This window comes from Corapipo altera, unplaced genomic scaffold (assembly GCF_003945725.1).
Source record: "Corapipo altera isolate COAL_440 unplaced genomic scaffold, ASM394572v1 23, whole genome shotgun sequence".
In the NCBI taxonomy this organism is placed as follows: Eukaryota; Metazoa; Chordata; class Aves; order Passeriformes; family Pipridae; genus Corapipo; species Corapipo altera.
The window spans coordinates 22117659-22130886 of NW_020884878.1; the positions used below are offsets into that span (position 1 = coordinate 22117659).

Here is a 13228-nt window from a genome sequence, read left to right on the forward strand (position 1 = left end):
AGGAGGGATATAAAAACATACAGTCAGTGTGACAGTCTGTCATTCTGAAAATAATCTCTGGAAGAGGATTCTGGACAGGCAGAACTAGAGCAAGAATAATTCTCAATGGTACTGAGGATGAGCATTTAACTGAAGAGTAGGAAGGAAAACAAATACAGCAGGGATGTCAGGCAGAAAAGACTGCGAGATTTAGATAGAGTCTAAAAGCAAAGAACTTTAGAACAGAACAAAACTGTTATACTAGGTCAGTAAAAAAAAGTATAGCAGAGAAAGAGCATCCCTTTCCATGATATCCCATGTCAGCAACCAGAGTCAGCTGTGCAAAAACTTCCTGAAGTTGAGTTGCATCATTACCATCACACATAATAGCTCCTCAGAGACATAATAGAGCAATGCCTGATGCATTCTTGAGCCTGTTCATATTTTTTACCTCTAAAACACCCTTTGACAAGGAATTCCACTATTTAATTGCATGTTACCTGGGGGGAAGGAGGAAGAATACAAAAAAGCTGTAAAAACAACAAAACAAAACAAAAAAGAAACAAAACCAAAACCAAACAAACAAAACCACTTCTGTAAAATGTTTTAAAACTGCTTCCTGAGACAATCACACAAGGTGTTTCTTTTTTCTCATATTATTAGAGTTAATAGTTGTTTCCCGACTGCCTTCTTGAAGCCTTGCTTGTTCAGTCATCTCTTTTCCAAGATGAAGTATTTTACTTTATTTAACTTTTTCTCTGACAAAACTCCTTCTATATATCTCATCAGCCTTCATGTCCTTACCTCAAACTAGTTACTTTTTGAAATTATGACAATAAAATACACAAAATACATAGATTGCACACACTGTGGATCTATAGATTGCCATCATTGTATCAGTGTTCATGTTTTCTGTTTGTTTTTCTATTTCTTTCCTACTAATACCAATTTCTTACTAATACCAAATAATCTATTTGCCTTTTTAATTGCTATGTTATGAGGGAGAGGTCTGTATCAGTGAGACTGCCAAATTACAGACCTGTCCTAACTGGAAATATGGCAGTGTTAACTTGAAAAGTAGATAGAGGGCTTGGAAAGAACTCTAGGAGATCTGTTTTGACTAAGGGAGTCTAAGCTAAGCAATAAAGGAAGAGATGACAGAGAAGCAAGACTGAATTTTCATTGAGATGGAAATACTGTGAACTTATGAATCATCTGCAAAAAGGTGACACTTAAACTGTGTTTCCACATAAGATTATGCAAAGATGAAGAGAAGAATAAGAGAAAAAAAGGGGGGCGGTTGAGAGACAACATGTTGCAGAGCTCCCACACAAAGCTGGGTAATGAATGAGAAAGATTCTCTAAAGAAGCGACCACAGTATCTGAAGGCAGTAGAAAGACGACATTTGCCAAGAAGTCAGAGGGCAAAAAGAAGAGGGACATGGTCAACTGTTTTCATAGCTCACTGGTAGGTTGGGAGGATCAAAACTAAAGATTTAAAGTGCAATTCACAATGATTCTAATGATTTAGAAGTCTATATCTTGCTTGGAGGGACAGTGTCAGAAGCAATCCAACGGAATCACCACACTTAGCTGTATATGCCTCTGCTCTGCCCTTTAACATGCCCATAGCACTACTGCCCATCCCTGCAATGCACTCTGCACTTGTGCCTGCCTCAGCCTCAGTGCCATAGGGCTATAGAATGACACTGAGAAGCTGCTTGAATCATGTGATTGCAATACCCAGGACTTTTCATATAGCAACCAAATTTACCTTATTCAGCCTTCTGAGCAGAAGATAATATTGACTTGAACTAGTATGAATTCCAACTGGAACTAGGTATTACACAACTTCACAAGCCATAGACCCTGACCCTACCAGGAACTGGGCAAAAAGTGGAAGGGTGGCCCCACTGCTATGGATCTGCATCACCTTTTGTTACCTAATCCCAGATCAGTTAACCAGGTTAGCCATCTTCTGCTAAGCTTTCTCTCACCATAGAAGGAAAATACTGAAGACTTTAATTAATACAGTTTCCCACTCTGAACTAGTCCATGAAGTGGGACAATCTAGATCAAAATTACTGCTTAAAAAAATGTTTGGATCCTCCCATTCCTCTCTAATTTGCATTCACATCTCCAGCGAAAACTGTTTTGTAGATGGACTAAGTGATTTCACAACAGCTAAAATGACTAAGAAACTCTATAAACTGATTTGTTTTCCAACAACTACACATGCACATACACAGACTCATTCTTCCTTCTAAATATCAATGGCTTCTGAAAATACAAATGGAAATAATGGAATAATGGAAATCATGCAAACGCTCTTTCTTTTTCACTGGATGCAGCAAACAGAGAGGGGAAAAAAAAGAAAAAAACAAAACACCACCGTTTTTAACTGATATACTTTAGTTACTAACATTTTTCGTCCCTTAGAAAATAGATAAATTAATTGTAATTAGCTCCCATTTGGACAAATTTGTTTATAGCATTCATATCAGTGATGTGTTAAAAAAAGAGCCAAAATCAACACATACATTTTCTTAAATAAAAGGCTCGCATAAAACAAAGTCAGGCACTCAGTTCCACTTTCATTCCATATGATACACAGCTGTGTCAATCCCATCAGGAAACAGGCAACAGGAAATTCTTAACATTCTGAAGTGAAATCTAAAGATGTGTCTCATCACCCTTCCTCCTAAAAGTGCTTTTTGATTGTCTAAAAGATGTTTATACTAGTTCTAAAATTATTAATTACTTTACTTAGGTTTTAAGCAGCTATAGGTCTCATTAAGTAACTAACAAGGAGGCAAAAAATACTTTTTTTTCGTAAGTTGCCTTCACTTTTTCATTTCCTCCATCCCAAAATATAAATTAATAAGGAAACCTTGACACCTATGGACAAAATCAAAGCCAAGTACGTAGCTATTGGAAAATGTTCCTTCATAAAGTGCTGCTCCTATGTTATTTGTGTTTCTAACTATAGCTCTTGCATATATAATTCCATTATACTTTTATAAACCACCATTTTGAAAAATGCTTTTGAACCATTAATATATTTTCCTGGTTAAAATTCTTTGAGATGTTCTTAACAAGAGTCAGATAATGAATTTGGGCAAACTCTGGAACAGTCTTTACAGTATTATCATTCTCATTAATTTTCAGAACTACCCACTGTGTTGAGATGATTGTCATGGGCCTAAGACTTCAATTTGGCTAAATATTTTTGCATATATTTCAACATATAAGTAACTAACAGATGTTTAAAATGTTACATTCACATTCTAGAAATGGTTAAATGTTTACTGTAATATCATAATTTGTTTTGCACTCATTTTTATTTTTCTGCTTCTATCTTTAAACACTCTTTTAGAGTTCTGCTTGGTTGTAGATAAAATGCTTTAAAACAACTTCACATGAAAACAAAACATATTCGACTTAGTGAATACAGCTGTGTTTTCAAAGAAAGAAAAAAAACCACTGAAAGGTACCACAAATTAAAAACAGAGAAAATAAAAGAAAACATTTAATGCTATAAATGTTACTTTTACCTAAGTTCCAGGCTTAATGTAAAACCTTTTAAATTGTTTGTATAATAAAAGGTTTAAAATTCATATTTTATATTTGCTTTAGAAATCTCATACAGTCTACTGTCACACCATTCCTAGAAGACTGTGTTAGATGAAAACAAAATTACTTCTAAAATGTTAATACACAGCATAAACAGCATCTTACTTTAGTCCAGATTATTCTTTTCTTTGCCTTTTTTTTTTTTTGTTATCTTTAAAGGCTGCTTCTATTTCCATTGTTTCATCCTTAACCATTCACATATCAGAGCAATAAGTATTTCATTACTGGTTTATCTGTCCAGAGGCTTGAGAAGCAGTAACAATTAACCCTCCCTTCACAGTGATTGATACAGGCTTTGCTTTCAATTTGTTCCACTACACAGATCATGAAATTCTGAATGCGATCATCCTTATTGACCTACACTTTCAAACACACGGCTACAATGAGATGAAAGTAATTATTAAAAGGAACATAGGACTACTCAATGCTGAAACAAAGTCTTGAAAAATCTTTTAGATGACCTTCTCATAAAACTAGCATCATTTGATGTGAAATTAAAGGATGGATTTTCTTCATAATCTGAAAAATTAAATTGTAATCTGACCAAAGTACGATATCGTTATATCATATAAACCCAGCTCTAATGTCACATCAGTTCATATCTGACCCAATAAACAGTAACTTCAACTAGAGTGATCATGGTAGGATTAGCCCATATATATTTTAAAAGTTCCTCTGGCAGCTTTATTTTACACCAGCTCTGTTTGAAATGTTGTGTTAAGAATGACAAGACAGTAATTACTATTCTATTGTAGTCTGTTTTGAAAAAGAAACGGTGTTTATTTTTAAGATTCTGGACTTCTTGAGGTACCTAATGTAAAAGAAGTACACAGGAAATTCAGACTGCTAAGGAAAAATGAGAAACTCAAGTCAGATTTCCATCACTAGCTGAGATGAACTAAGACCTATAAACACCACTGCTAGAGACTTACTGCAGTGGAAAAAAAATGTTTTTCATAAACCCTTGAAAAATAACCCCACAATATATTAATTTCTTGTAATTGATACATTTTTGAAAAATGAAATAGGATTGGTAGGTGAACAGTAATGATAGAACTATTTATTTATTTATTTATTGCAGTCAAAGAAAATCAGGATAGAAAACTGTGCAGAAGGATGTTCTTACAGGCCTGAGGCTCTAATCACAAAAGAGAGTGATGGAGATGAACCAATACTGCATGGATTAGCAATGAATTATTTTGAACTATAATCATGTGCCAGCACAAAGGGGAGCTAAAAACTAGCCATTACTCACAAGCTGATCTGCAGATAAGAAGGAAAAAAAAGTAAAAAGGGGAAAAATTTATATGCTAAACTGAGTCAGGAGAATAATGAAAATCTAAAATGTTGTTACACTTCAAGTAACATTCTATTTAATGTCTTTTGTGTACTGTATAACATCGAGTATTTACACAATACAATCTGTAAGACACTAAGGGTTAAAGTAGGGTTAAATCAGATAACTCTTTTGTAAATTAGTACTGCATAATAATATGTGCTGAAAAATATCTTAATAGATGAGATAGTCTTAAAATAACACACATGGGCACTAACTTCTCCCACCATAAAACTGCAGAGAATATATATATATATACACACATATATATATATATACACACACATGCATAGGTAGAGACAGGTACAGGTATATGCAAATGTGTATATGCACATGCACACTTGTGTATACATACAGATACATAATGAGGGATATAATTTCCATTAGTCCATCTGAACGCAAAGCACCACCATCTTAAGATTCAATCTTAGTTTTCCCATTCGAGAAAAGAAAATGTTAGAACTAATTTTATGAGAAAAGAAAAATCAAAACTGCCATCCACAAAGATTCCTGAGATTCTTATGAACAGACTGTTTAAATGAAGAGCACTTTAATCAGTAGAGGAATCCTCACGTTTCTAATGTCTTGCTGTGCATTCTGCAGGTTATAGTAGCAGCTGGTAGAGGTCATATATCTTTTGTGAGCATCCCAAAAAGGCTCACTGCCAGACTGTTAAATTATGAATAAGCAATGAACAAAAGAATGCAGATACGGTGGTGACAAGATAATCCAAGCAAATTTATCTATGACAAATTTCACAGGATTAACAAATTACATTTACACAGAACAATAAAAACGTGCAAAAAAAAAAAAAAAAAAAGAGATGAGCCTACTTTTCCATCACAGCATTAGAGGGAAAAAAAAATCTCCATTCCAGTACACGTATTTACATTTAACTTTATCTAAAGTAAGACATTTATAGCTTGCTGAAGATGAGCAACTAGCATTACTTCCTTTCAAGCAAATACATATACTGTGTCTAACATAAAATGTATAGCTGCACTTTGCAGTATGCATGCATACAAGTCAGTGAAAAATCCTTTAAAGTTTTCCTCATAATTAGTAATAAGTAGAATAAATATTGAAGAATTATAATTTTGCTTTTCAGGTGGAATACTTTGTCATTCTCTGTCATTTGAAACACACTTTTCCCCTTAATCAGTTTGGGGTTTGTTCCTGTTTGAATTGAACAAATATTGTACTATATGATAATCGCCACAAGAAACATGTAAGTCATGAATAGGACTTAAATATCTCCTTTTGCACTAGTACCATAACAAACAATTTTAAAAAATATCCCTCTTAAACGAATTTTAAATCCATAATCTAAGTGCTGGCTCTTCCTAAAGATGCACATTCAGTATGTGAAATTATTTTTGGGGAAAGAAAAGGGGATTTGCAATGTTCACTACATCCTGTGGTCTCCTACTCTGGTTTTTGGAAGGGATACAACAACAACATTTGAAATATTACCCTCAAAAAGCAAGGAATAACAGTTTTGAAATCACAATTCTGTAGAGAAGCATTTTTCTTCCTGTCAAGAAAGGAATAAAAGGAAAGAAAGCATCTCTTAGTTTGGAAATTTGAGTGTAAGTAGAGTGATTGATAAAAGTAACAGCATATATGTTTGAAAGATCTGGAATCTGATGTATCTTTTCTATCATGCTTCTCATATGAAGCCTATTTTCTGTCACTTCCACTTATTTCTTCTTGTTTAACACAAAACAGTTGTTCAGTAAAAATAGATCTTGAATAAAAATGGGCCTTCTGAAATCATATATATCATTTATGTATCAAATATATGTTCTTGTTACAGAGCACTGCCTACAAACAGGAAACCTCACTATTAAAGTGAACATCCAATTAATTAAGATACTTTAGCAAACTACTTGGATCCTGCAAACACTGGTACTTGAGTACCATTTATCTAGTTCATTCAGCCAATGACAAAAATTACTGTACTTTTGATTTTTCACAAGAAATGCAAGTTTTGCTGTAAAACTGAACAGCAGCTCAGAAAGAATGAATGAATTAGGCCAAAGCATTTGTTTCTCTTTTTATGTTCATCTTCCATTTGGTACTTACCAAGAGAAAGCAGTTTTGTTTTTTAAATTGCAGTTCTTTTCAAAAACCTCCTGTATATACTATTAGTAATTCATGCAAAGGTGAAGCAAACATGCCAATCCTACATCTAACTATAGTCAGACAAATAAAATCAGTTACCTTTTTTTTCAGCCGTAAAGGTTGAAGGATAAGCACCTCTTCTCTTTTTTTAATATTTTTTTTCCTTTTTTTAATCCTGCTGCCAGCACTGTCCAGATTCAGTCACTCAGTTCTTTCTATTGACCTCAACCTTGATCTGTGAAGACTGCCCACTCACATTTTTTTCCCACAAAGTAACAAATTCTGCCTCATACCATCTCTAAGAAAAAACCAGCTTCCTAACAAACATTCTCCTAAAACTTGGTGTCTTATGTTTTTGCTAAATCAATTACAGCTTTGGCACCTAACTCATATAAGCCTAGGCTCTGAGTAAACTGATTGTAAATGTGAATTTGCATATGATTTTCCAACATGATATGTAAGCAAGAGGAAAAAAATCTCCACCCTGCCCCCCAAACATAATATATAAATATATCTGTTCTGTGCCTAAATTTGAGCAAAACTATAACGCTTTAGGATTTCATCCAAAATGACTGTTAAAAGACTATTCATTACACAATAAAATTCAGTTTAAAACAATGCAATGTCTAATGAATGTAATGAATGTAATGAAGCCTGTTCTAAATTCCTGTTGGAGACAAAATTCCCAGGCAAGTATTTTAAAGGGGGCTTATAGGATTTAGGTGCCCATATTTCACTGAAATGCAGTATGTGTTGAATGCCTAAATCCGATAGGCTCTTCAGAAAATCCAAGCCCCTGGGACACTATTGTAGATAACTATATAGATATTATTCAGACTATATCCCCTATGTTCACTATATACATATGTAAACCTAACATGCCTGCAGGTAATGGAACAGTACTTTTCCACTTAAATTATTTAACGTAAGTGTTGAACTTCTATTATATATCAAGCTAACAGCTAATTTTAAATTGCAATCAAGCCATTCTCTGAAAGCACTTTATTTCAGTGGAGGTTTTGCCTGTAAAAGAAATGTAAATCCCTCTAATGAAGGCAGTGTAATCTTTGAATACACAGTCAAAATAGGGGCTGGAATTTTATTCCTAGTGCTAACATTGACATCTTTTGCCTCTTCTGCTAGTTCTCAAGAATCTTTTGTGTGTCACTATCTCAACAGTAAAATGTGTAGAACAGTGTTTTCAGACTTTTCAAAGCATGCTAAGCTATATAAAGAAACATATCTACAGAAACACTCATTATTAATATTAAAGTCTTCAGACACTGGAGGACATTAGCAAGAAGTTCTCCAGAACAGACAAATGACAAGACAAAACTGAAGAGTGAAAGTCCAAAATGCAACATATAAGAAAGGTTGGGAAAATATCCTGTAACAAATCTTAAAACTCTGCTTTCAATAATCCGTTTCAAATTCTTGCTTACATATCACTTGTTCTCTAACGTGCCTGGCTCTCGCCTGCATGCAGAGTCCCGGGTGATGGCTGGCATAACTCTCAGTATATAGCTGCAGCAGGCTGAGATCAGGATCTCCTTGAAAACCACTCCATTTTTATTTGAGAATCTCAAGACTTTCGCGTTTTATAATAACACACAGATGCAAAGTTCACTCCTCCCACTATGTACATTTATCATTGTGATCTCTTTGAGAACAAATTCACATCTATTAAACTATATGTTTAAAATACTTTTACCCTTGCTTGTGATTGTCTGTAGTACACTTTAATTGTCTACTTAATTTCATTTGGGACTTTTCTAAAGATTAAGGTACAACTTGAACTCAATATTGCCCCAAAGACAGAGTCCAGTTCTGGCAAGCTACAAACAGAAATACTATCCTACTCTTACCATACCTTCTTTGTCCTATGTAATATGCTTCTGTAGCATACAAAATTAATGAATATTTGTACTACTCAAAGTCCTGTTCAAATGAATGGCACAACGGTCCTATTCATTTGCTTAGGACTTTGTGTATTGCAAAACCACTGCTCCAGCTACTCACAGAACAATGCTCTAGTCATATAAGACATGGCAGCAATCATTATATTCTTACTATGGCACATTTTCTTACGCAGCAAAATACAATATTATTACAAATTATCCTTATTATGCAAAGTCCTATTAAACAAAGTCACACACCTCATTCACACTAATGGGACTTTGTATGTTAAAGATAACATAAATATTACATAGAAAGAAATTTCCTCTGCTGAAAAAACTGTAGTTCTTTTGGAATTAATTTTCAAAACATTTTCTCTCATGCCGTAAATCTTTGGCAGCTTCTTTAAAAAAAAAAAAAAAAAAAAAAACCCAAACATTAAGCATAAGCAAACAAACCAACCAAAGAAACAAACGACTAGGGTGAAAATTCAGTCTTGGCTATGTACTTTAAAAGTATCTTATGTTTAAAATATATAGACAAATTTCCAGGGTGACAACAACTTTGCTTGATTCATTTTGAAACAACGTGACTATGCTGAAATCTCATCTCAGAAGATGAGGTGCTTTTACACCTGCATGAGCTACTAGTGACAATAATATAAAATTAATCTGATGCACTGACTGAATGTAAGGTTTATTCACATGAGATGAGATTATAACAGTAAATTCTAAAAAAACAGTTACTTAGTTGCTGTCAAATGAAATTCTGCCATGTTGGTAAAATGGCTTCATTCTACTGACCTCAGTGGGAGAAGAATCATTCCCAAAATGTTAATAAAATGGTAACAGTTAGTTTTCATGATCAGTACCAGTTATTATCCCAGAATACATTTTCCAATAAGGAGATTATTGTTATAAAGATCACTTTATGAAACAAACATTTTTTTAACACTTTACATTTTAGGAAGGATGCTGATGACACTAATGCCTAGAATGTCAATTTTCAACAACTGTTTTACATCACTCTTGCAGTAAAATTCCCACCTAGGCTGGCAACTTCTGTGCCAAGTTTCAAAAAAAATGTGATTTGAAATTGCCAGTATATTAGACTCTGAAGTTTGAGTGAGATGCTAATAAAAAGAGATGGATGCTGACAATATATGCTGATATTCTCTTAAAAATACCTATGGCTCTGGATGTTGTATTAATCTGTTAACAAAATTCTCTAAATATTTATAACTTATTTATAATACAGCTTTAGAATATAATGCCATTAAATTGGTAGAAACAAGCTAGCTGGGTATAACTTGTAAGAAAAAAAACAGTTGTGCTGTTAAGAATGTAGAAACAGTGCGGCAGACAAAACCTTGTTATTCAGAATCCCATTAGTTTCTGAAAATACGTAATATAACTTTTGTTGATCAATACTCTCATGTAAGCTCTAAATAATATATGATTCCAGTGGAGAAAAATGCAGCAAATCAAATATGGTGGGAGAATGTTTCAAATTATGAAGAGTAGTATGACTGCTAATCCATAAATCAGAAATCAGACCGATTGTTGTAATGTGGGAGGGCTCTATTTAATAAAGGTCATTATAACTCCTGGCTCTAGAGCTATAAGATCTAATATCCTCTCTGGTAGCTCTATGATATGCCCATGCATTACTGTTCTTGTTGACAGTCTGTTGCCTTGGAAATATTTCATTATTTCAGTTTTTCCATTTGTAGACCCTTGGCCTTGTGATATGAAGGCCACCCTATTTCATATTTTCGATTATCATTTAAGCAATCTTCTGGAGCTATTTATATAAAAGCAAGTGTTAGACAATGCATATCATCATTTATCACTGCTATGTTTAAGCTCATGCTCTAGAAAAAAATGCCAAAATAAAGATTTTTTTTTCTCTTTCACTTTAAACAAATCAATGCTGGCATATCATATGCATGACACTTCTGTCTATTTAATTTTCTTGAGTGTATATCCACACAATTTCTTTTAAGTTTAGAGTTTAAAAGAAAATCAAACAAGTGTAAGTGTGTAAGTTTTCATATATTCCTTTAAAAACCTAAACAGGTGAAAAGAGTTTTAAAACAATTTGTGTGCCTGGCTACATCAGAGACTACTACTCTTTACATGTGTTTTGTAATCACTAACCTCTTGCTTGAAAAAATGTAACACAATCTACTTAAATACTGTGGTAGTGAAGACTGAAAAAGAATGTACACAAAGTTCGCATACAGGATTCTTAATTTTGAGAACTAGTTTACTGAAGTAGTAGCTAAGAAGAGACTGCAAAATCCCTTCAGTAACTGACATGCTCCTGTATTTCGAATAGCTTGACTTACACAGCTGAAAGGATGTGTACAAAGACAGCTAAAATAGTTACATGCAAGACTTCAGGAGCACATTACATAACTTTTGAAAAATGTAGATGGGTACCTGTTTTTGAAGCATTGATCCATCTTCTCCAAAAGTTTTTTAAGGAACAAATAAATAGATTGCTATTATTTCTGCTACAAAAATTGTCATCAATTTCTACATGCAATACTTATCGCTAAACTGTCCAGAGCACTAAAAGATCACAAAGTGAACCCTAAGGGCAAAAAACAACTTCTTGGACACTAGCCCAAGTTTATGGCTATTAGTGTTCTAGGAATTTAGACTACTTTTTTCCCCGGAAATGATTACACCTCCCACTCCCTACAGGGAAAAACTACTCCAATCCAACCTTTAAAATGACAGCATCAGAGCTGAACAAGAAGATGCTATTAAAGGGCATTAAATTAAATACAGTATATCCTCCTACAACTTCAATCAGAATTTCAGACCAAGTGTTATTTAGTTCAGCTCTCAAGTGGAGCAGAATAACAAATCGCGCACTTTGATTTACCTTCTCCGAATGCCAAATGGAGACAGGTGATAAAGAAAGCACTCATGCACAAGCTATGAAGTTTCCCCTAGAAATTAATTCTATCTTCAAGATTCCTATCTCAGAGAAATTCCCAAAATGGCACACAAATATGCTTCTGCTGGAGAGATTACTGAAGCTATCCTGGCAAATACACTTAGCACTAATATAGTACCATTCTCAGAAAGAAGACAGCAGAATTGTGTGTCGAAAGGAGGGGGCAGAGGGACTGGACTTATTCATATGAATTGTTTTTCCAACAAAGAATTCTGCAGGAGAAAAACATGCTGCTTTAAGTGTTATTAACACACTAGAAACACCTTTGCAGCCACTGCTATGAAGATTTTTAAAAAATAAATTTATAGTTGACGATGACAATGTGTAATTGTCATTGAATTCTGAGAGTGCACTGTTTTCCCACTACATGTATCTCCGAATTTTGCTACATATCAATGTAGCCTTGTCAAAGTGCAACAGTTAATACTAATGCATCTAACACAACCACACTAACACTTCCGTGGTAAATATGAAAGGTATGGGGTTTTTATACTGTCATTAGGAGAAATGGCACAACTATTTAGACAAAATCTGTGTGATTTGGAAGCTGTACTAGAAATGCTGATCATCCTAAAAAATGTAAGTATGAAATTAAGGCCAAAGTATTTTTCTTTAAATATTTTTCAGACTTACTTGTGCTGTGAAATATAAAGCGTCTAACACATGATCCAGCTACTTTTAAAGGCTGTCTAAATGTTAATTTCCATTTTTACAACTAGCCAGGAACCTTCCTCACCTCTCACCCTCAAGTTCACTTGTAACGCTGAAGGGGGCGGGAGGGAAAGAGCCCACCCCAAAACCTCTGGTTGTTCTCCTTCTGGGCATACATCTCGTCGCAGTGTCGCAATGGAGCTTTGAATACTTTTGTAAGAATCACAAAGTAACATCACATGAACTTGTACTCTTGTCTCCTACCAGTCACTTCTAGAAAGATTCACTTTACTAGAACAAATCCGCTACGGGCAATTCGTGTCACCAGCAGAGCAGATTAATCGCAAGCACTCTCCACCAACAAAAGTACATGGGGCAGGCGGCGGACCGGGAACCAAAAGAGGGGTAGCGCGATCCCCCCGCCTCCCTCCTCGGACCCCGCGCACCGCCTCCCCCCGTCCCGCCCGCCCGCGCACCGGCTCCGCTCTGCCCACCCCGGGGGGCGCCAGCATCCGTGGCCCTCCCGGCGGCGGCGGGGCGGGGGGGGCCCGGCCGGGCAGCTCCGCGGGCGCAGCTGGCGGCGCGCCCCCCCCCCCTCCGGCCTGGCCCGCAGCGGCCCCATGTACTTTTCTTGCTGGA

General features: G+C 35.1%; 1 protein-coding gene across 8 annotated transcripts in view; it reads right to left on the minus strand.

Annotated features, from left to right (window-relative positions):
• The window catches only part of NPAS3 (neuronal PAS domain protein 3), a 612015-nt gene that overhangs the window by 593742 nt on the left and 5045 nt on the right, over positions 1-13228 (minus strand). The window lies entirely within an intron of this gene.